The sequence below is a fragment of the Myxocyprinus asiaticus genome, chromosome 15 (genome assembly GCF_019703515.2).
Source record: "Myxocyprinus asiaticus isolate MX2 ecotype Aquarium Trade chromosome 15, UBuf_Myxa_2, whole genome shotgun sequence".
Classification (NCBI taxonomy): domain Eukaryota; kingdom Metazoa; phylum Chordata; class Actinopteri; order Cypriniformes; family Catostomidae; genus Myxocyprinus; species Myxocyprinus asiaticus.
In genome coordinates this window covers 1-24,872 of record NC_059358.1, presented here as the reverse complement: position 1 = coordinate 24,872, position 24,872 = coordinate 1, and the positions used below count along the sequence as shown (strand labels likewise).

General features: G+C 42.3%; 2 non-coding genes across 2 annotated transcripts; both read right to left on the bottom strand.

Moving 5' to 3' along the window:
- Positions 1-23,718: 23,718 nt before the first annotated feature.
- On the bottom strand, positions 23,719-23,808 carry trnar-ucu (transfer RNA arginine (anticodon UCU)). Its single transcript is given in 2 exon segments — positions 23,719-23,754; positions 23,772-23,808. It is a non-coding gene; the product is annotated as a tRNA-Arg (tRNA).
- Positions 23,809-24,604: 796 nt separating this feature from the next.
- On the bottom strand, positions 24,605-24,694 carry trnar-ucu (transfer RNA arginine (anticodon UCU)). The gene is given in 2 exon segments: positions 24,605-24,640; positions 24,658-24,694. It is a non-coding gene; the product is annotated as a tRNA-Arg (tRNA).
- Positions 24,695-24,872: the final 178 nt, after the last annotated feature.

The following is a 24,872-nucleotide window of genomic DNA, read 5'->3' as shown; positions in this document are numbered from 1 at the left end:
GAAATCATATAGTTGGCGCTTTAATGTATCCCTTTTGCAAAATCCTGAATTCCAACAAATGCTAAAAGCTGAAATCAATGTTTATATGGAGACCAACTGGTCCTCAGGTTCTTATGGGTCAGATCATACAGTATGTCTCAATCATCAAGAAATCCAAAGCACGAGAACTCGTGGAGTTGGAAGGGAATATTAAAAGTGCCGAGGCAGAGCTGAAACGCCGAATGTCGTCTGATGGCCTCAGAGAATTGACCCGATTGAAATACAGATATAATACTATTTTTTCACTGAAAGTGGAGTTTTGGTTATTCAGGGCAAGACAGTCATATTTTGAGTTGGGGGACAAAGCAGGAAAACTTTTAGCTAGATATATAAAGCAGAGAGAGTCTTTTTCTAACATTCTCTCAGTGAAATCTGCTGGTGGTGAAATATTTACCTCGGCCATTGATATTAAATATGCTTTTAAAGAATTCTATCTTGATCTCTATAGTTCCATGTCTTCGTCTACTGATGAAGATATTAGAAACTTTGTGGAACCATTAGAACTCATTAAATTGATGAATGAGCAAAAAAATTCTCTTGATTCTGAGATAACCTTCGAAGAGCTTGGCCTAATTAAGGCCTTGCCTACAGGCAAAGCTCCGGGGCCTGATGGTTTTGCCGCTTAATTTTTAGATCTTATGCTACAGAACTGGCTCCACTTTTGTTAGAAGTTTATACAGAATCATTAAAGAATGGAAAGCTTCCACCAATCATGACACAAGCCCAGATCAGTCTGAATCCTTTTTACAAAATGTAATATAAGTCTCAGGTGTCCCCAGACAGCTCAAAATACCCCACAGATCATTTATTATACCATGTTGTAAATGCCTCTTTTTAGGTGGAATTAAAAACACGCTGTTTTCGTGTGTGTCTCTTTAAATGCAAATGAGCTGCTGCTCCCCGCCCCCTATTATTATACAGACAGTAAGCATAAAAATAATGACATAGCTCTGTTCTCCGTGAATACAATCAGAGACAATGGTAACTTTAGCTGCATTAGCCGTGGAATCAGCTAACAAGCATATTCGGAAAGGCAATTTGCAAACATTAACAAAATATAAAGTGCAATACTAAAGCTGGAACACGAACAGTTGGTATTGATCCATGCTTGAGAATCAAATATTTGGAAAATCCTGCTTTATATTTGTGTCAGCGGGGGCGTGGTCGAGCACCCGTCTGGAGAGAGAGAAAGCGGTAAGGGCGCTTACACCGGAGCTAAATTATGTCTAACACCTGTCTCTAATTCCAGTGAGCTGGGGAGAGTGGCATAAACAGCCACGCCACCGTCAGAAGCAGAGAGAGTACGACACGTCAGTCCAGTGTTGGCGTGTGTCCTGAATGTCAAAAAGCTGCATGTCTTTTAAAAAGTTTATGGAGAGCTTTTGTTATTGGTGAAGCTATCTGAGTGAACCCAGGAAAACACTAGGGAGAGTGTACAGGCTGTGCAGTGGGCAGAAAATAAAAGCCTTACTTTGACGGTGTCTGAGCTTCCCGACTCGTCCTTTCCTGTGCAGCCTTCACAATATTGATCCTCATTCACAAAGCAGTCCAGTGTAAATGATTTAAACAAACATAAACAAATTTTTTTATGTTTTGGGGCACATTTGCTTCAAAAACAAAACTTGTCCACTGCATCTTCAGTGGCTCTGATGCCGGGAGTACATGAAGACTCTTATGTTCACTTTTACAGCCAACAACAGAACACTTATGACGGTTACGAAGCTGAGACATTATTCTTCTCACCGTAGTTGCTCCAGCGCGGAAAAAAATGGCGGACTGTGTGTAGATCACTCGGGGGAGGATCTATGATAACAGGGTGGAGTCCATCACCAGTCGTGGGCGAGGCCTGCTCTAAAATGATGTCACTTTAGAGCAGAAATGAAAACCGATCATTTTGAGACACTGTTTTTGATTAATAGAAATATAAGAAAGAGGAGTGGGTGGACTTTTAACATTGTAGGGTGGTTGTGTACACACACTGCCGACTCACATTTATGTTCAAACACCATGTAAAAGTGAATTTTGCATAATAGGTCCCCTTTAAAAAGGACAAAGATCTAAGCGAGTGTAAGAGTTACCATCCAATTTCCCTAATCCAGCTAGACGTTAAAATATTGTCAAGAATTCTGGCAAACCGATTAAGTAAAGTTATGACATCTCTTATACATATATATCAGGTGGGTTTTATTCGGGGCCGCAGCTCTTCTGATAACATTAGGCGTTTCATCAATATTATCTGGTCAGTGGCGAATGATCAGGCTCTGGTCATGGCAATCTCACTTGACACTGAAAAGGTGTTTGATATGGTAGAATGGGATTATCTTTTTAAAATTTTGGAAATATGCGGGTTCGGGAATACTTTTATTAAATGGATTAAGTTACTTTACAGACACCCAGTAGCGGCGGTACAAACAAATTGATTAATTTCAGATTATTTTACTCTGGATAGGGGTACCCGGCAGGGTTGCCCTCTTTCCCCATTATTGTTCTGTCCTGCCCTGGAACCATTAGCAGCTGCGATAAGAAAGTAGGATGATTTACCAGGGGTGGTGGCGGGATGTATGGTGCATAAGCTTTTGCTTTACGCTGATGATATTTTATTATTTGTCTCTAACCCCACTAGATCTATGCCTTGCCTCCACAGAATTATTCAATCCTTTTCTAAATTCTCAGGATACAGAGTCAATTGGTCTATATCCGAAGCTTTGGCTCTGACAGCTTACTGCCCAGTAACGGCTTTTCAGCCAGGCGACTTTCAGTGGCCCAAACAGGGCATTAAGTATTTGGGCATTTTATTCCTAGCAAATTTGCCTGATTTAGTTAGAGTTAATTTTGACCCCTTAATAAAAAGGTTTTCGAGCGATATGGGCAGGTGGGCTTCACTACATTTATCTATGATTGGGAAGGTTAATGTTATTAAAATGAATTGTATTCCAAAATGTAACTACCTGCTACAATCTCTCCCTGTAGATGTCCCCCTCTCTTATTTCAAGCAATTTGATAGCATAGCGAAGTCCTTTATTTGGAATGGCAAGCGTCCCAGATTACGTTTCAATAAGTTACATAGGCCAACTGACAAAGGTGGCTAGGCCTACCCAAGATTTTGTTTTATTATTATGCATTCGGTCTCAGACATTTGGCTCATTGGTCACTTCCACCTGAGAGAGCCCCTCCCTGGTTTTGTATTGAACAGTTTTGTATCTTGCATTTGCACTCGGTATGGACAAAAGTGTCCAGAGTGTTTAATTCGGACATTTATTTAAATGTTGCCTCGAGCATATGGCAGAACCCTAAATTATGTATTAATAAGTCCCCTTTCTGCTGGTCAGAGTGGATTGTGAGGGGGGTTACTACACTCGGTGACCTATATGAGAGTGGAGTGTTGAGATCATTTGAAAATATGGTTCAACATTTTGGGATTCCCAGATCTCAGTTTTATAGGTATTTACAGCTGCGCCACCTGCTCTGTACTGTTTTTGGGAATAGCATTACTGCTTTTGGAAAAGGTCATGAGGCATCAGTGTATTACTACCTGCTAATTCAGAGTCTGGGGGATGGAATTTTAACTTCTATCAAGAGATTATGAGAGAAAGATTTAAACTTGGTATTGGAGGAGGGAGTGTGGGCTAGGATTCTAAAAAACGTCAAGTCTGCCTCTAGAGATGCAAGAGTTTGCCTTAACCCTAACCCATGCAATTCAAGATTTTACATAGATTTTATTGGACCCCCTCTAGATTGTAGAGGCTTGGTCTTAAACACACACCCACCTGCTGGTGATGCCAATCGGAGGATGGAGACACAGCCCATGTTTTCTGGTGGTGTGTTGAGATCCAAGAATTTTGGTTGAAGGTTCAGAGTTTTGTGTGTGACGTTTTGGGCACTCGGGTTTTGTTTTGCCCCAGACTCTTTGTTTTGGGTGATGTAGGGAGTAAACACATAAAACATTTGGTTCTGACCAGTGTAATGATCACCAGGCAAATTATTTTAAGAGGATGGAGGTCGGCTGGGGCGTCTCCATTTCAGGAGTGGTGCACGGAGGGTGGCGGCTTTTGAGGAAGTGTCATTTATAAGATGGGATAACTTAGATTTGTTTGTTGGGAAATGGGGCAACTATTTGGAGTTTTTGGAGGGCTCTCGGGGAGTGGCAGTGGAGAGAGAGGTAGAGGTATCAATGTGTGTGATTTTATATATATATATATATATATATATATATATACACACACACACATATATATATATATATATATATATATATATATATACACACACACATATATATATATACACACACACACACACACACACACACACACACACACACACACACACACACACATATATATATATATATATATATATATATATATACACACACACACACACACACACACATATATATATATATACACACACACACACACACATATATATATATACACACACACACACACACACACACACACACACACACACATATATATATATATATATATATATATATATATATATATATACATACACACACACACACACACACACTCACTCACACTTGTTTACAGTTTAGGGGCAGTGGTGGCTCAGTGGTTAAGGCTCTGGGTTACTGATCAGAAGGTTAGGGGTTCAAACCCCAGCACTGCCAAGATGCCACTGTTGGGCCCTTGAGCAAGGCCCTTGACCCTATCTGCTCCAGGTGTACCATATCATGGCTGACCCTGCACTCTGACCCCAGCTTAGCTGGGATATGTGAAAAAAAAGAATTTCACTGTATATATGCAAATGTGTGATAAATAAATAAATTAATAGTGTATACCTGTGCATAGGAGGCCTTGTGACAGAGGAAAGATACTGCATGAGGGTTCTGGGGTAATTCCTGAGAGAAAATATAAGTAATGTAAAAGCCTTAGTGAACCATTTTTATATTTTTCTTAAAATGCAAATCTACCAAAAACAATGCACATCAGAATAGTGCAGTTTACAAATACTGTGTGGAGCGGGATGTGGTCGTGTATCTGTCATTGGGGAGAGAGGAAGCGGTAAGGGCCATCACTTGGTGATTACTGATGTGTAACACCTCTGTCTCATTACAGTGACGACGGAGACAGGCTTGAAAAGGCTGCCGAGAACGCCGTAGAGACAGAGAGAGTTAGTGACAGAGAAACACGAAGTTGTGAAGTTGAAAAGCCAAAACTCTGAATGCAAAGCTGAATAAAAAGCTGACTTACCTGGACTGCCACCCCGCTTCCCACTTCCTTCTTGCTGGAAAGTTTACACTGGTGCCGAAACCCAGGATAAGGAAGAAGTCTGGTCGCCATGGACACCTCACCACTGGACGGACTCATCCATGCCCTGGCTAGCATCCAGGAGACCCATCGTCAAGCCCTTCTTGCCCAGGAGTGGCACTACCAGGAGCTTCTCTAAGCCCAGGCCGAGTATCGGCAGGCCTTCCAGAGCTGGCTGGCTCCAGGTGGATCCTCCACCGTGACCCTGGATGCAGCGAAGCAGCCGCACATCCTACTCTCTAAGATGGGCCCCCAGGACAAACCGGAGGTGTTCGTGGGCATCTTCGAGCAGTCAGCCACCGCCTCTGGCTGGCCGCGAGCCCAGTGGGCCCTCCACTTGATGCCACTGCTTTCCGGGACTGCCTGGACTATGTGAAGCTGAAGACCTGCAATGGGTTGGCTGCACCCCAGAACAACACCACCAGCGGTTCCGCTCCCTCACGCTGAGTGAAGTCAGCCGCCCGTTTGCGTTTGCCCAGCAGCTCCGTGATGCCTGCCAAAGATGGGTGCTGGCCAGAGAAGGCCCCGGCGTGGAAGATGTCATCAAGCTGATGGTGCTGGAGCAGCTAACCATTCACCTGCCCAGAAGAACCATGGAATGAGTCCAGTGCCATCGGCCCGCATCGGTGGATGACACCGTCCAGCTGGCCGAAGCCCACATGGCGGCCTACCCAGAAGCCGGCGAGCAGTCCAGATCTCTCTCTCTCCTTCTTGCTTCTCCTCCTCCTCTTGCCCCTCCCTCTCCTCCCTCTCGCCCTATACCTGCTCCCCGGAAATGAGGAGTGGTGCCACCCAAACCGGCGCCCCGCCTTCGCAGGCTGCACTACGTGCCGGCCCCCTCCCCTTCCCCTCTCCGTCATCCTTCCCAGGTCGATGTCGCAAGTGCAGCCGAGAAGCCTGGGCCGGTCTGCCGGAGTTGCGGGGAACCGAGACACGTCCAAAGCCAGTGTCCAGTAAGGGAGGCGGAGACGTGGATCCGGGTACCCGACATGCCACAGACTGCCCCCGATCGAGCAGGGATGTACCATATACTGGTAAAAATTAAGGGGCGTACATTCCAAGTCCTGGTGGATTCGGGCTGAAATCAAACGGGATGTTCACAAATATCTGGTAGTGACTACCGTTATTCAATTTCGAGGATAAAGCATAGAGTGGCCATGGTTAACTCCCGCCTCACCCATCCACTGATTCTGGGAACCAATTGGTTATGTGTGGATGGGTCCTGCAAACCAAAATCTTGGTGTGTGTGTCATTTGACGCGATGGCTGGGGAGACGGAGCCGGGGCTGTCCGCGTCTGCTCAGCATCAGAATGACACAGGAGGGGAATCCTCTGGCATTCCCGTCCTTAGCGTGACGAAACCCTTAGGCACGCCTTTGACCAAGTGAGAGTAATCGATGGCCAGCAGCTCCAGCCGGACATCGCCCTCACATATCCGTACTTTTCAATTATTAGGGACCGGTTGTATCAAGTGACGCAGGACACTCAAACCCATGAAAATACAACCCAGTTATTAGTCCCGAAGAGCCGTCAGGAAACACTTTTCCAGGCGGCTCACCACACTCCTATGGCAGATTACTTAGGACAAGAACACTGCACCATCTAATGGCCCGCTTTTATTGGCTGGGCATTCATGGGGATGTACGCAGATGGTGTGCGGCATGCTGCAAATGTCAGTTGGTGAATCCACCGGCCACTCCAAGAGCGCCATTGTGTCCGTTACTGTTAATCGAGGCCCCCTTCGAAAGAATTGGTATGGACCTCGTCGGGCCATTAGAATGGACAGCACACAGGTACCGCTTTGTATTAGTCCTGGTGAATTATGCAACACGATATCCGGAAGCAGTGTCTTTACGCAACATCTCAGCAGGCACTCTTCAAAATTATCTCCCGGATGGGGATTCTGAAAGAAATCCACACCAACCAAGGCACAATGTTTATGTCACGAACACTACGTAAACTTTACGAACTGCTGGGGATTAAATCGATTCGCACCAGCGTTTATCACCTGCAAACTGACAGGCTGGTGGAAGGATTTAATCGAACCCTGAAAAATATGATTCACAAATTTGTGCACAAGGACGCTAGGAATTGGGATAAAGGGCTGGAACCCCTATTATTTGCAGTCAGGGAGGTCCCGCAAGCCTCCTTGGGGTTTTCCCCCTTCGAGCTCCTGTATGGACGCTGCGTATGCACCACCTATTTAGATGATATCATTATATACAGAAATGATTGGCATAGGCATTTGTAGCATCTGAGAGCTGTCCTGAGGTCGCTGAGGTGGGCAGGGCTCACGGCAAACCCAAAAAAGTGCGCAATTGGGCGGGCGGGAGTATGGTATCTGGGCTTCCACTTGGGTCATGGGCAGTTACGTCCCCAAATTGATAAGACCGCAGCGATAGCAGCCTGCCCACGTCCCAAGCCCAAAAAGAAGGTGAGGCAATTCATGGGGCTGGCTGGGTGTTACAGAAGGTTTGTTCCTAATTTTTCTGATGTCACCAGCCCCTTGACTGATCTCACTAAAAAGGGGGTGCCAGATCCGGTCCAGTGGACGGAGGCGCGCCAACAGGCTTTCACGAGAGTGAAATCTGTGCTATGTGGTGGGCCACTTTTACATGCTCCTAACTTCTCTCTCCCCTTTATTTTACAGATGGATGCATTAGAGAGGGGGTTGGGGGCCATGCTCTCGCAGGAGGTGGAGGGGGCGGAGCGCCCTGTGCTGTACATTAGTCATAAGCTCTCTTTGAGAGAGACTAAGTACAGCGCCATTGAGAAAGAGTGCCTTGCCATCAAGTGGGCGGTCCTAACCATCTCTACTTACAGGCACTTTTCCCACTACATTCAAGCAGTCTCGAGTAACCCCACTGCTGAAGAAACCCGCACTTAACCCCACACAAATAGAACACTACAGACCAGTCTCTCTCATCCCATTCATGGCAAAAACACTTGAAAGGGCAGTTTTCAATCAAATCTCAGTCAGGTTTCAAAAGTGGACTCTCCACCGAGACTGCCCTGCTGTCACTGTGTTGCTGAGATGGGCAAAAGCTGAATCCAGATCATCCGTCCTGATTCTGCTGGACCTTTCTGCAGCCTTTGACACAGTCAACCATCAGATCTTACTCTCTACCCTCTCGTCGCTGGGCATCACAGGAACTGTGCTTGACTGGCTTAACTCCTAACTCCCAGGTAGGTCCTTCAAGGTAGCCTGGAGAGGTGAGGTATCCAAGCCTCATCAGCTACTTACTGGGGTACCTCAGGGATCAGTGCATGGGCCACTTCTCTTCTCTATATACACAACATCACTGGGACCCATCATTCAAGCACATGGTTTCTCTTACCACTGCTACGCTGATGACACGCAACTCTACTTGTTTTCAAGCCCAACGACACCACAGCGACTGCTCGAATTTCTGCCTGCCTGGCAGACATCTCGGCCTGGATGTAGGAGCACCACCTGCAACTCAACCCAGCCAAGACTGAACTCCTTGTCTTTCCAGCCAACCCTGCTGTTGAACACAACATCACCGTGCAGCTGGGTGCAACTACAGTAACACCTTCCAAATCAGTCAGAAATCTTGGGGTAACCATCGACAACAGACTAAATTTCACAGACCACATCTCAAAGACCGCAAGATCATGTAGATTTACACTCTACAATATCAGGAAGATAAGACCCATCCTCTCTGAACATGCCACACAACTGCTTGTCCAGTCACTTGTCATAACTAGACTGGACTACTGTAACACTCTCATTGCAGGCCTCCCTATATGCTGGCATACAGAACAGTCACTGGGTCTGCTCCAGCATACCCAAAATCATCTATGCAGAGCTACGCGCCCACTAGAAGCCTGCGGTCGGCTAAGGAATGTCGCCTTGTTGTACCAACACAAAGAGGCACCAAAACACTTTCCCGGACTTTCAGCTTCATTATACCACGTTGGTGGAACGACCTTCCCAACTCCATCCGTGAAGCTGACTCACTCTCTGTCTTCAAAAAACGACTAAAAACACATCTTTTCCATGAGCACTTAATCAGTCATTTAAAAAAACAAAAACAACAACAACAAAAAAACATTCCTGTTGCACTTTATTCTGTTTTGAATACTATTTTGATGCTAGTGAAACTTTGTAATACGGCACTTTTAATACCACTGTCTCCTTAAGATGATTCGCTTATGTTTTCCTCTTTTGTAAGTCGCTATGGATAAAAGCATCTGCCAAATGAATAAATGTAAATGTAAATGTAACCCTCCACTACTACCTGCTGTGGCAGGCCTTTATCCTCCACTCGGATCATGCCCCGCTTCAGTGGCTCCACCGCATGAAGGATATCAATGCGCAGATCACTTGTTGGTACCTGGCACTTCAGCCCTTCAAATTTAAGGTGGTCCACAGGCTGGGGCCACAGATGGTTGTGGCTGACTTCCTCTCCAGGAATGTGGGGGGGGGGGGTGTAGCAGGCCGGACGTTGCCCGGGCCTGAGTCGGGCGGTGGGGGTATGTGGAGCGGGACATGGTCGTGTGTCTCTCACTGGGGAGAGAGGAAGCAGTAAGGGCCATCACCTGGTGATTACTGATGCTTAACACCTCTGTCTCATTACAGTGACGACGGAGACAGGCTTGAAAAGGCTGCCGAGAACGCTGGAGAGACTGAGAGAGTTAGTGACAGAGAAACATAAAGTTGTGAAGCAGAAGTGTATATTTATTGTGAAGCTAAAGTGTATGTTTGTTGTGAAGCTAAAGTGTATATGTCGATTGTGAAGCTGAAAAGCCAAAACTCTGATTGTAAAACTGAATAAAAAGCTTACTTACCTGGACTGCCACCCCGCTTCCCGCTTCCTTCTTGCAGGAACGTTTACATACTGTTTGCTACAGTTAAGTATAAATGGACTGACTATCAAATAATGGAAATGTTTTTCATCATAAACAAAGAAATAATCATTTCAGAGTTTTGGTTGTCTTTCTTGCCATCCATGCCAGAGATGATGTTATCTCTGATTATTTTTCACAAAATTAAAACAAAAATCTCCTTGTTTATTATCAATAAGCTCAAAAAAAAAAATGTGGTTAATAAAGCTAATTTTAGACGGAAATTTTTTTTCTCTAGTCTAAAGGCGCTCTGGAACAATGATAAATTGTCCTGTCACAAACCATGCACGTTTGTGTGTGTGTGATGTTTGTGTTTGTGTGTGTTTGTGTGTGTGTATACGTGTGTGTGAGTGTGAGTGTGTGTGTGTGTGTGTGTGTGTGTGTGTACAGGTTTTGCTATACTTGTGAGGACCAAGTATTGAGAATCAACCTGTTCTGTGAGGACATTTCTGGTTGTGAGGACCTTTTGGGTGGTCCTCACAAGGGAAATAACATATTAAATGTTTTTTTATTGAAAATGTAAAAATGCAGAAAGTTTTTTGTGAGGGTTAGGTTTAGGGGTAGGGTTAGGGTTAGGGGATACAATCTATAGTTTGTACAGTATAAAAATTATTATGTCTATGGAGGGTCCTCATAAGGATAGCTAAACCAACATGTCTGTGTGTGTGAGTGTGTGTGATGTGTGTGTTGTTGTTGTTGTTGTGTGTGTGTGGTGTGTGTGTGTGTATGTTTGTGTGAGCGATGCATGTGTTTGTGTGTGTGACGTGTATGTTTGTGTGAGTGATGCGTGTGTGTGATGTGTGTGTTTGTGTGTGATGTGTGTGTTTGTGTGAGTGATGCATGTGTTTGTGTGTGTGTTTGTGTGAGTAATGCGTGTGTGATGTGTGTGTGTGATGCGTGTTTGTGTGAGTGATGCCTATGTGTTTGTTTGTGTGTGTGTTTGTGTGATGCGTGTGTGTGTGAGTGATGCGTGTGTGTGTGAGTGATGTGTGTGTGTGTGTATGTGAGTGATGCGTGTGTTTGTGTGAGTGGTGTGTGTGCTGTGTGTGAATAATGCGTGTGTGTGTTTGTGTGAGTGTGTGTGAGTGTGTGTGAGTGAGTGTGTGTGATGTGTGTGTGGTGTGTGTGTGTGATGTGTGTGTGTGATGTGTGTGTTTGCGTGAGTGATGTGTGTGTTGTTGTGTGTGTTTGCGTGGGTGATGCGTGTGTGTGGGTGTGAGTGATGTGTGTGTGAGTGATGCGTGTGTTTGTGTGAGTGGTGTGTGTAATGTGTGTGAATAATGTGTGTGTGTGTTTGTGCGAGTAATACGTGTGTGTGTGTTTGCGTGAGTGTGTGGTGTGTTTGAGAGTGTGTGTGAGTGATGCGTGTGTGTGTGTGTAGTCTGTGTGTGTGTGATGTGTGTGTTTGTGTGAGTGATGTGTGTGTGTGTGAGAGTGAGTGTGTGTGTGAGTGGTGTGTGTGTGTGTGAGAGAGTTAGTATGTGTGTGAGTGAGTGTGTGTTTGTGTGAGTGATGTGTGAGGGTGAGTGTGTGTGTGTGTGTGTGTGTGTGAGAGAGAGTGAGTGTGTGTGACAGTGTGTGTGTGTGTGTGAGTGAGTGAACAGCTCAAGTTCTGTGAAGGTGAAACTGGCCATGTTTTCTGCACATGCGCAAACGTGAATTCCGAGGTTTTTTCGGAAGTTAGAGAAACTCTTGGAAAGCTGCTGTTTTTTTTTTTGTTGTTTTTTTTTGGAGCTTCGGGAACATTTACGAATATTTGAATAAGAGTTTTCATATAAACACACACTGGGAAGATGACGTGGAAGATGTTGTACGTACTGTAAGACAGTAAAATGGTAAAGAACAGTTTAAGTTTGATGTCGTCAGTCTGCGGAGGTGAGACATGTTTGATGAAGCCCCTTGATTCTGTTAAACGGAAATATTTTCTTCTGTGTCGCTGATGATTGTTATTATAGAGATAAAACAAACACTGAAAACTTGATGAATGTTCTAAACAAACTCGCTGTTTTAATCACGGAACAAAATGAAACTGTTTTGAACAAGATCAACAAACTGAAGTCGTTAATTGTGTCTCATTAACTATGTTTCCATCCAAATATATTTTAGCGCATCAAAATAAAGCTGATGGAAACGCAAATTATCGAAAAATGTCATAAGAGTCAATATAATGTTTCCGTTTAACTCTAGCGCATAAACTCTGTCGATACTTCAAATGTCGTGAAAAACTAGTTTGGAAACACTTTTTGTCGAGAAAATTGGCATTAACGCAAAAATGTGGTGTCACATGGCAGAATTTACCACAATCGTTAGCATGTGTTAGTCATGACGACAGTATACATCCTTAAAGCCAATTTATTGTACGTGATTATGGATTGATCTTAAGGGCATAAAGATCCGATCAGTGCAAATATGACACTTCCAGGTGAGACAATTAACCCTATAACCCAAACATAACCCTAACCCTAAACCTATAACCCTTACATAACCTACCCCTAACCCTAACCCTAGCATAAAGATCCAATCACAGCAAACATGACACTTCCAGGAGAGCCAATTAACCCTATAACCCTAACCTGACACTATAACCCAAACCTACCCCTATAAGCCTAACCTGACCCTATAACCCTAACCTACAAATATAAACCTAACATAACCCTAACCCTATAACCCTACCCCTAACCCTATAACCCTAACCTGACCCTATAACCCTAACATAACCCTATAACCCTAGCCTGACCCTATAACACTAACCTACCCCATAACCCTAACATAACCCTAAACCTATAACCCTACCACTAACCCTATAACCCTAACCTGACCCTAAAACCCTAACATAACCCTATAACCCTAACCTGACCCTATAACCCTAACCTACCCCATAACCCTAACATAACCCTAAACCTATAACCCTACCCCTAACCCTATAACCCTAACATAACCCTATAACCCTAACCTGACCCTATAACCCTAACATAACCCTATAACCCTAACCTACCCCTATAACCCTAACATAACCCTATAACCCTAACCTGACCCTATAACCCTAACCTGACACTTCCAGGAGTGTCAACACAAATATCTCATATCATGGGTTAGGGGTAGGACAAGAGCAAGGAGAACAAATGAATGGCCACTGTTTGTGATTAATTTAATCGTGGTAGACATCCATTTATTTATTAAAGTTGCTTTTACACACCATTCAAAATAATAGATGGCAGTCATGAAATTAGCCCACTATACAAAAAACACAAGGATGTTTTAAATTAAAAATATATGCACAATACTAGAAAAAAAGCTTCAGTGTGCTTTTCTGGAACACTAACATATAACCCAATTATATAAAATTATTGCTTATACTTTTGAAAAAATGCCAGCAAAATTCCCTGTATTAAATAAAATAAATTACCAAATGAATAAAGCATTAAATAAATAATTACCAAATGAAAAAAGAATATTGTTAGACCTATATATGCCTTTTCTTTACACAAACTTAAATTTGCTTTACCATGTTCTGTAGATGAATAAAGTCGGCTGAATGACATTATCAGAAAAGATTATAAACTATCAGAACTATTTGTCCAATGCGGAGTTCACTTTCAGAAAACGAGCTTTTGAACTTTTTAAAATGTTTAAATATTTTAAATCTAACTCTCTTTACCTCGGATCGCATTTGCTGAGCTTCTTCAGAAAATGTAAATTGCATTATGATGCTAAAATTAATTTTAGATGACAATCAGGTTCAGCTGGTCGTTAAAAGTTGCTGGAGAAATATGCGGGACATAATGCAGTTGTGATGGCGATGCTTTAGATGATTGTTTAAAATATCCTGTTGAATATCAGGAATGTATCATATATGTAAACCCTGATATTACACCACATCAATGTTTCTTTAATAGTTGTGCACACAGTATATACACATCGATGGATGCTCCTTATACTAAGACTGAAAGTTTCTCCCAACACTTGCAGGATGCCAGCTTGAACACGGCCATGACGATTCGCTTTCGGGTCGGAACCAGTGGTAACCTGCGATAGCCGCGCCATCAGGACCAATATTACAGTCCTATCTGAAGGGCAACTGCTCTCTTCTAAATTTAAAAAACATTTTTATCAATAAAAGGCCATTCGAATAGAAACAGGCAGAAGACAGCAATTTTCCCAAAAATGTTTTTATGCATTTTCACTTTGTCGATAACAAAATAGCACGAAAAGTGGATGGAAACTAGGCTATTGAAGCTCATCATGTAATGTGTTCTGTAAACTAGTAGAAGTTTAACTTTTTAATGATTGTTTTACTGTTAATTGTATTCCAGTCATATATTATTTGTGTTTGTATTAATGCTGTATGTGTGAAGCTCTTTCAACATGACTGTTGTTCTATTATTATATTAATTCTGCATGTGTGAATATACGTGTGTCTGTGTTACAGCTCAGTTTGTGCAGATGTTCTGGAGATCCTCCTGATTCATTGATCTTGTTCTGCAGTGATGATTCTTCTGTCCTTCAGCATCAGTTTGTTCATGGTGAATTCTTGTATGACTCACAGCTTGTTCACATGTGAGCCGATGCGTGTGCAATGGTGCCATGACATGCATTACAACAACACATTCTTCCCTAACATGCTTGATCACTATGACCAGGACATCGCTGCCGTGTAGATGAAGGTAAAGTTAGATGAACGTCATCCCTTGTTTGAAACTGCAGCTCGCACTGAAGACTCTTGTCAGGCAAAATCATACAATTCACTATAAATCGGCCTCTTTTCCACCATCGGGCCGAGCGGTTCTGAGCTCAGTGAGGGATGGTTCCAGTTGCATTTCCACTTGAGTGCAGTTACAAACCCTTCTTTGCCTGGATTTCTGGGCACACTTTTCATCTCCTTGTTTTGGCCAGCAACAGTGTTGTTGTTACACAAATGTTTTCACAAGATCAGCTGTTTAGAGGAAATGTGGCATCATTGGATCAAAAACAGGTGTTTTTACATGATTAGCCGCTTTTCCAACATTGGGCCGAAGAGTTCTCGTTGCAAAACCATACCGTTCCATGCCGATCCGGGCCAGTTGCCGCTGTTACAGTTTCTTTTTCCACTTATGCGGTGAAATCAGGAGAATGTACGTAACAGATCTCTCTTTTGTATGGAGAATGATTGCATGTTCCAGTTTTTAGGACTGCTTTTTTCCCTGGTTTTTACTCTGCTAATACACAGAAAAGACATGTCCTATGTCGCAAAAAGGAAAGCAAAGAGGAAAAGGTGAGAGGTTTATTTGCTAAGGGGTTGTGTATGCCACAAGACACTAACACACAGAAAGGTAAAAGTTTCCATACTAGCTAAAAAGGACATTTATTAACAAATATTTTATAAGTATTACATGCATATAGTATATGAGAATGTTTTCTAGATGAAAAAGGTGTGTAGAAAAATAAATGTAGGTTACAATACTTGTAAAACTATCATTATAAAATCATTAAGATACACTAAACTATTTTTTTTATTAACTTGAGCCAAATATTAACGAACTTGGCAAGTTAGAAACAACTAAAAGCGCTATAAGTTACCTTGACGTTGGCAAATTGACAGTCGTGAGTTGCCACATACTAAAACCATTCTACCAGCACGGTTGAGAACTGTTAAGTACGGTTAATTAACCTTGCTGAGAATTCCGGACTGAGAACGGTTTATAATCGTACCGTGCCGAACCCTGCTCCAGTGGAAATACTGCAGTAACTGTTCCGTACCGTGCTCCGAACCGTTCGGCCCGATGGTGGAAAAATGGCTTTTGTTGTGTGTTTTTTTCCCTATACAGCGATTCTGGTTTAGAGATCATTTCATCTAAAGAGTGTCAGTTCTGTAGGATTTCTGTTCTGCTAGTCAATAAACACACATCGGTTCAGCCTTTACTCAGTAAACTCAGTATTTTTGTGTGGTATAGAGCACATTCCTACGGTTGCGTCATAGGGATTAGTTTCACGGAAGCTGTGAGGGCCTGTATGACTTCTTTCATAGCTGTATCAAATAATGGGCTTCATGTAACACACAGGAGAAAAGCTCTCGTCTCTATTGTTCAAGCCTTTGATATAAACACCAGAGAGGAAGGAAGGAAACTAGGGGGAGAAAAACCCTCTGCAGTCATCGCCCCATACACACACACACACGCACAAAACACTCACTCACACACACTCGCACACAAACACACTCATACTCACACACATACTCACAGACACACATTCTGTTTCACTGTACTGCAGTATATTAACCCTTTCTCTCAACTGTAAATAAAAACTTGTTTGTTGAAGATTTTTTAAATCTTCTGTTGTCTTGTATCATGTAGTCTAAAATCACGGGCGTCACTTTGTTAAAAAAGGGGTGGGGACAATTTTGGGCGGGTGGGGTGAGATTTTCTGCTGGATATGACTTCACGAAACTTGTGAATAATTATTAGATTATGCAAATGATCTTTTATTGCCAATTCAAGCACTCTAAAACTTTTTTCACATAATTTATTTGATTACTTAATCCCTGTATCTGCAGCTGTTGGTCCTGAGATTTTGTCAGTCAATGGACAAATATGCATCAACAATTTGCTACACACGGTGACTGATTGGTCTCGTGCTAAAGTTTTCGCCTCTAGTACAAGGAGTTCTTGCTTCTAATCCGCCCTAGAATAACTTTTTATTTTAATAAACGAAGATCACCTCTTATTATAATTAGGGCTGGGCGATATATAGAATACTCACGATATTATCGTGATAATTTTGTTGACGATGTAAAATTATGCAATATCGTGAATATTTGGATGATTTTAATCCCCTTTAAAGTGGTCACAGTGTTCCTAAAGAGCGCATCTCAGACTAATTTCACAGTCCTTGATACCATTAATAGTACCACCTGAAATAATTTATTTTAACATCTCTACTTCACTGGTAATTTGAACACACTACATCAGGGGTTGGCTTTATTAAAAAAATAAAATTATGTTTCTTTTAGTGTTTGACGCAAAGCGGACCCATTTACACAAAACATTAACCATTTACATGCTAAGAGGGTCATGATGCTGGTCTCGTCGTTGGTTTGTCCGCCAGTGGTTTGGCTTTCCAAAACAGGCTGCATGACTATGATGAATGATTACTGCAAGAGTTAGATTTGCATACAAGTGAGAGGGATTTCTCTAAATTACACAAATAAAATATATATTCCTCTCGCTTGCTTTTGCTTGCTTGCCAATGATTACCCCTCTGCGTGCCAATAATGCTGAGATCTATGTTTGGATTTTATTAAAGTTTGTCTCTGAGAAGTTTTGCTCACAGACTTAAACCACGTTCTCACTACACAACTGTCAGACGCAGGCATGATGTCTCTGTGTGTTTTGGAAAAAGAGTTGTAGGTAAATAAAACATAGCACAGTGTTAAGTAGAGCGCTCAGATGATATATTTAATTGTTAAAAATTATTTATCTTAAATTTATTACAATGAAAAACAATTATGAACAAATTGTGGATTTCCATTCATAAAAATGCATAAGATGTAATTGGCTGGAGCAGTACGCCGTTGTCGCTGCATCGCTCACACTACAAGATTATGTGGCGGTAATTTCAAACATGCTTGAAAATATTGCAGCGCCTATGACAGCTCAAGACTGACTCCGATCACGTCGCTGAACTGCTCGATTCTAACAAACATCACGACCTTAGCAAGCGCCGATTTGGCTGCGATCTGGGGTTTTTGTAGCAGACCTCAGAAAACCATCTGAGACAGCAAAACCCGACCAAAAATCGCGTAGTGAGGGCACAGCTTTAGTAGCACCATACAGCACAAGCTTTCCATTTATCTTTCCATTTGCACTCATTCTGTTCTGACTGTCTGGTGGATCACACTCCTGTTTATCAATACTATACCATCTCTCTGGACTGTTGTTGTTTGTAGTAAGTAGATTGTGTTTGTTTTATTGTTTGGTTTGCTTGTTTTGTTTACATGTACTTTTATGTTTGAGCGTTGGGTTAAAGCCCTGTATAAAGCAAACATGTTATTATTATTATTGTCTTTATTAGTAGTAGTAACTCAGTCAATTGCATGACACAGTGTCAAGTCATTTTTATTTGTATAGCGCTTTTCACCACACACATCGCTTCAAAGAAGCTTTACAGAAAATCATGCATTAACCAGCATGAATATAATGGCAATATTAGTTATTTATGTGCAGTGCAAGTCATGGTTTAAGATTATTAAACTAAGTAAGTGTTAAGGGTCAGTGTTTTAAACAAAGATTTAGTATGAACTGTAAGATTAATGTCTTTGAAGTTCATCCTGGATTAACTGCAGAAGTTCATATAGATGCACTGTGCTTTGTTAGTTGTCTGATGAAGGGTTTTGTTGGCAATTAAATGATAGTCTATGTATTCCATTTCAAGAGTGTAGTCCATCAGTAGACCGAGGTGATGCAGGCAGAGATCAATGAGGTGCCTCGCAGTTCAACCGGCAGGTCATTTCGGTGAGGTTCGGTGAGGTCCATCCTAAGTCCAAGGTTCAGGCAGTGGCATATGAAGTATCAGATGTCTTATGGGTGGAGTTGGCATCAGTTCATCCTCTGAAGTCCATCGTAATAGACTGAAGTAATGTTTGGCTGGCACCGGCTGTCGTCATCACTCAGACACACATAGCAGTGGAGTCCAACACCAAGCAGGAACGGAGCTGGATCTGGCCGATTCTGGTGAACTCGGGATGTGTATGTGAACATGGAAACAAATAGAATAATATTAGTATAGATGCCATTCAATTTATTGCAGAGTTATAGATCATGATAGATGTTTCTGGTTCCGGCAGACCTAACTAAAGCAGACTAATTGTGAGTTGATGGATAAATTAGGTTTATTCCTGGATAAACAGATGAGTCTTTAGTCTAGACTTAAACTGAGTGAGAGTGTCTGCATCTCGAACAGTGTTAGGGAGACTATTCCATAGTTTAGGAGGCAAATAGGAAAAGGATCTACCTCCTTTTGTGGATTTTGATATTCTAGGAACTATTAACAGGCCAGAATTTTGTGATCGTAATGAACGTGATGGAATATAGCGTGACAGAAGGTCACTTAAGTACTGTGGAGATAGACCATTCAAAGCTTTGTATTTAGTTAACAGAATCTTAAAATTTATACGAAATTTAACAGGTAGCCAATATAACGATGATAAAATGGGGCTTATATCATATTTCCTGGTTCTCGTCAGCACTCTGGCAGCTGTATTTTGAACCAATTGAAGTTTATTTATTGATCTTGCTGGACATCCTCCCAGTAATGCATTACAATAATCTAGTCTTGAGGTCATGAACACATTAATTAGTTTTTCAGCATCAACAACAGAGAGCATGTGTCGTAATTTAGCAATATTTCTCAGGTGGAAGAATGCAGTTCTACAAACATTGGAAAAGTTGATTTTCAAAGGACAGATTGGTATCAAATATAACACTTAAGTTCTTCGCTGTAGAAGACGATGTAACAGTACATCCATCGAGAGTCAAATGATATTTTAGCGGCTTATTTTTAGGTTTTTGGTCCAATAATTAGTACCTATTGTCGGAATAGAGTAGAAAGACATTTCTGGCCATCCAATCTTTGATTTCATTGATACACTCTGCTAATTTGGAGAATTGTGAATTTTCATTAGGTTTAAAAGAAATATTTATGTTGTGTATTGTCGGGATAACAGTGGAAATTTATTCCACGATTCCTGATAATATCTCCCAGGGGAAGCATATATAAGGAAAAAGCAGAGGCCCTAAAACTGATCCCTGTGGCACTCCATACTTAACTTTTGTTTGATTTAACAATTCCTCGTTTACACATACAAAGTGGTAGCCGTCTGATAAATAGGACCTAAACCATGCTAATGCAAGTTCACTAATGCCAACATAATTCTCCAGCTTATTCAAGAGAATATCGTCATCTATCGTGTCAAAGGCAGCACTAAGATCTAAAAGCACTAGAAGAGAAATGCAGCCGCGATCAGATGATAAGAGCAAGTCATTTGTAACTCTGATAAGTGCAGTCTCTGTACTGTGATGGGGCCTAAATCCTATACTTTTTCTCTGTAGAAATGAACATAGTTGGGAGGACACTACCTTTTCTTGTATTTTCGACATAAACGGGAGATTTGAAATCAGTCTATAATTAGCCAATTCTCCAGGATCAAGCTGTGGCTTCTTAATAAGCGGTTTGATAACTGCCATTTTAAAGTTTCTTGGGAGATGTCCTAAGGATAGCGAGGAGTTAATAATATTAAGAAGAGGTTCTGAGATTACAGGGAATACTTTTTTTAAGAGTTTGGTTGGTATTGGATCTAACATAAATGTTGTGTCTTTTGATGTTTTGATAAGTTTTGTTAGCTCTTCATGACCTATGACAGTGAAGAATTGAAGTTGCTCATGAGGAAAATTATGAGACACTGTTTTCTGAGGTACTGTGACAGATGATTGCATAGTTCCAATTTTATTTCTGATTATTTCAATTTTAACAGTAAAGAAATTTATAAAGTCATTACCCTTGTGCTGCGACGGAATATCTGGTTCAGTCGATGCTTTATTCCCAACCAATTTATCCACAGTACTGAATAAACACCTAGGATTGTTGTGGTTATTTTCTATGAGTTTGCTAAAATATGCTGACCTGTAGCTACAGACACTATCCTTCCATGCACCGCGAAATACCTCTAATTTTGTGTTCTTCCACTTGCGCTCCATTTTCCGAGCTGCTTTCTTGAGAGCATGATTGTGATCATTGTACTATGGTGAGGGGCTTTTTTCTTTAATTTTCTTTAATCGAAGGGGGGTGACACTATCAAGAGTGCTAGAGAAGACTTTATATATATTTTCTGTTATTTCATTAAGTTTTTCTAGACTTTGGGGCTTACTGAGTATGTGAGACAATTCTGGAAGATTATTAGTGAAGCGATCTTTAGTGGTCGAAAAAATAGTTCTACCTGAACGATAGTGTGGTGTAGATTGATTAACATTAGCTGATCGCAGCAAACAAGAGACGAGGTAATGATCTGAGATGTCATCGCTCTGAGGTAGAATTTCTATTATATCAACTTCAACTCCATATGACAGAATTTTTGTAATTAACATTTTTATTAAATCATACAATAACAATGAAATGTACAATAATATATATATATATATATATATATATATATATATATATATATATATATATATATATATATATATAAAATCAACATTTAAACCCCACAACCCCCCTCCCCAACACCACCCACCCAAAAAACAACCCTGTGGTCAAACATAAGAAAATATATAAAAATAAAACCGACACACACACACACACACACACACACACATATATATATACATACATACATACATACATATACATACTAACTATAATACACTACTCTCTCCACACCCCACCCGAGAGCCCTCCAAAAACTCCAAATACCTGCCCCATTTCTGAACAAACTTATCCAAGCCACCCCATCTTCCCGATGACACCTCCTCATAAGCTGCCACCCTCCCCACCTCCGTGCACCACTCCGGATATGGGGGCGCACCAGCTGACCTCCAACCCCTCAAAATAACCTGCCTGCCTATCATCACACAGGTCAGAACCCAGTTCTCTATATGGCCATCCCCCACATCTATGACCGCCCCATCGCCCAGAACACAAAGCCTGGGGCAAAACGAAACCTGAGTGCCCACCACGTCGCACACAAAATTCTGAACCTTCGACCAGAATTTCTGGATCTCGACACACAACCAAAAAATGTGGGCCATGTCTCCATCCTCCGATTGGCATCTCCAGCAGGTGGGTGTGTCTTTAAGACCAAGTCTACCACTTTCATATAGGTCACAGAGAGTAGCAACCCCCCTCACAATGCACTCTGGTCAGCAGAAAGGAGACTTGCCAATACACAGTCTTGGGTTCTGCCATATGCTCGAGGCATTATTTTAATAAGTGTCCAATTTAAACAATCTGGACACTTTAGTCCATACCGAGTGTAAATGCGAGATAACGGGGTGTAACTTAAGTTTTCCGATTAGTTTGATAGAGATGCTTTGTAATGGTGAAATAGGGGCAAGAACTGCCTGTTCAATAACAAACCAGAGAGGGGCTCTCTCAGGTGGAAGTGACCAATGAGCCAAATGTCTGAGACTGAACGCATAGTAATAAAACAAATTCTTGGGTAGGCCTAGCCATCCTTTGTCAGTCGGGTTAGGGTTTAGGCTAAGTTCATCTATATCCTAGATAAGTTAGACTAAGAAGAGCAAAACGTCCAGAAGAGAGGTCATCAGATCAATGAATAGGCCATGCTATTGAGAGGTTAGGGTTAGGGAATTGTAAGATCGTAAGGCTAGGCCCCAAAGGGCCCAGGCCCGGTTGTGCACAAGACTTCTCTTAACTGGTTGCTTCCAGTGGGCCCAAAGCTCCGGTGAGAGGACCATGCAGAGAGCCCCAGCTACCCAGTCTGTGTTGACTCCAACACATAAGCTAATAATATTTTTTTGTGGGTTGAAATAAGGAGGGCTGCATCAGGTGGAGTTCAAAAATCTAGGTTTCCATTAGAAAGGGTTAGAAGTGTAAGGGTAAGTTTTGAGTGGGTTTAGGTGTAAAGGTAGGTTTTAAGTGGGTTAAGGTTAGGGTAGGTTTTGAGTGGGTGTAGGTGTAAAGTTAGGTTAGGATATAGGGATGAAAACCACCATGCTCATACTGGATTGCCATAACAGTGGCAGAGGCACAAAAGCAAGCTCTACCCCCCCTTTTTCAAGGGTTCTCTTTCCAACGGCACCACTGCCAACTCTCAGCAAGTGCCTCAACCCGATTTGCTCTCATAAGAAGTGCCGTTTACATCGGCCACAACACTGGCACTGCTGGGATTTGAACCCAGGATTTCCTGTTTACTAGGCAGGGACTTTAACCAACTAAGCCACAGCACCTTCTGCTGCAAAGTGTCCATGGGAGGTCATAAGATCAATGAACAGGCCATGCTATTGTGAGCATGAAAGTGTTTGTTTGAGAAAAGAGTTTTGGTGGTCAGGGTTAGGTTAGGAGTATAGGGATGAAAACCACCATGCTCATGCCGGATTGCCATAACTTTTGCCAGGAAGGTGATAGAGGCACGAAAGCAAGCCCTACCCCCCTGTTTTTGAGGGTGCTCTTTCCAGTGGTGCCACCACCAAGTCTCTATGAGGTCAACAAGTGCCTCAACCCGATTGGCACTCCTACAAAGTGCCATTTACATCTTAGAGACTCAGCGGCCACAACACACTACAAAGGCACTGCTGGGATTTGAACCAAGGATCTCCTGTTTACTAGGCAGGCACTTTAACCAACTAAGCCACAACACCTTCTGCTACAAAATTTTCATGGGAGGGTGACTAAGAAGAGCAAAACATCCAGACGAGAGGTCATCAGATCAAGGAATAGGCCATGCTATTGAGAGCATGAAAGTGTTTGTATGAGAAAAGAGTTTTGGTGGTCAGATAGACTTGTTTGTTGGCCAAGTGTGATTAGCAAAATGACTAAGGCAGTGACTCTGGTGGGACTTGAACCCACAACCTTTGAATGGCCACATTTTTCAATCTAGAAGTCCAATGCACTATCCATTGTGCCACAGAGCCCACATTATGCACCTTGTTGTGTCTCCAACACTCTGAGGTTACACTCTCTGTGGTAAGGAAATCAACTTCACAAGAATTAAGAATTGAACGCACTTTCAAAAGATGTCAGGACCTCCTGTCCTCAGGAGGGGCCAGATAGCACAGTCACTGCCAGATAAGCACTGCTAAGATTTGAAACCAGGATCTCCTGTTTATAAGAAAGGTACCTTAGGGTTAGGTTTAGGATATAGGGATGAAAACCACCATGCTCATGCCAGATTGGGGTTAGGGTTAGGTTAGTTAGGGTTAGGTAAGTATGGTTAGGTTAGGGTTAGGGGTATAGGGATGAAAACCACCATGCTCATGCCGGATTGCCATAACTTTTGCCAGGAAGGTGATAGAGGCACGAAAGCAAGCCCTACCCCCCTGTTTTTGAGGGTGCTCTTTCCAGTGGTGCCACCACCAAGTCTCTATGAGGTCAACAAGTGCCTCAACCCGATTGGCACTCCTACAAAGTGCCGTTTACATCTTAGAGACTCAGCGGCCACAACACACTACAAAGGCACTGCTGGGATTTGAACCAAGGATCTCCTGTTTACTAGGAAGGCACTTTAACCAACTAAGCCACAGCACCTTCTGCTACAAAATTTTCATGGGAGGGTGACTAAGAAGAGCAAAACATCCAGACGAGAGGTCATCAGATCAAGGAATAGGCCATGCTATTGAGAGCATGAAAGTGTTTGTATGAGAAAAGAGTTTTGGTGGTCAGATAGATTTGTTTGTTGGCCAAGTGTGATTAGCAAAATGACTAAGGCAGTGACTCTGGTGGGACTTGAACCCACAACCTTTGAATGGCCACATTTTTCAATCTAGAAGTCCAATGCACTATCCATTGTGCCACAGAGCCCACATTATGGGTTAGGGTTAGGTTAGGGTTAGGGTTAGGATATAGGGATGAAACCCACCATGCTAATGCCGGATTGCCATAACTTTTGCCAGGAAGGTAGCAGAGGCACAAAAGGGTTAGGGTTAGCTAGGTTAGGGAATTGTAAGATCCAGGGTTAGGGTTAGGTTAGTAGGGTTAG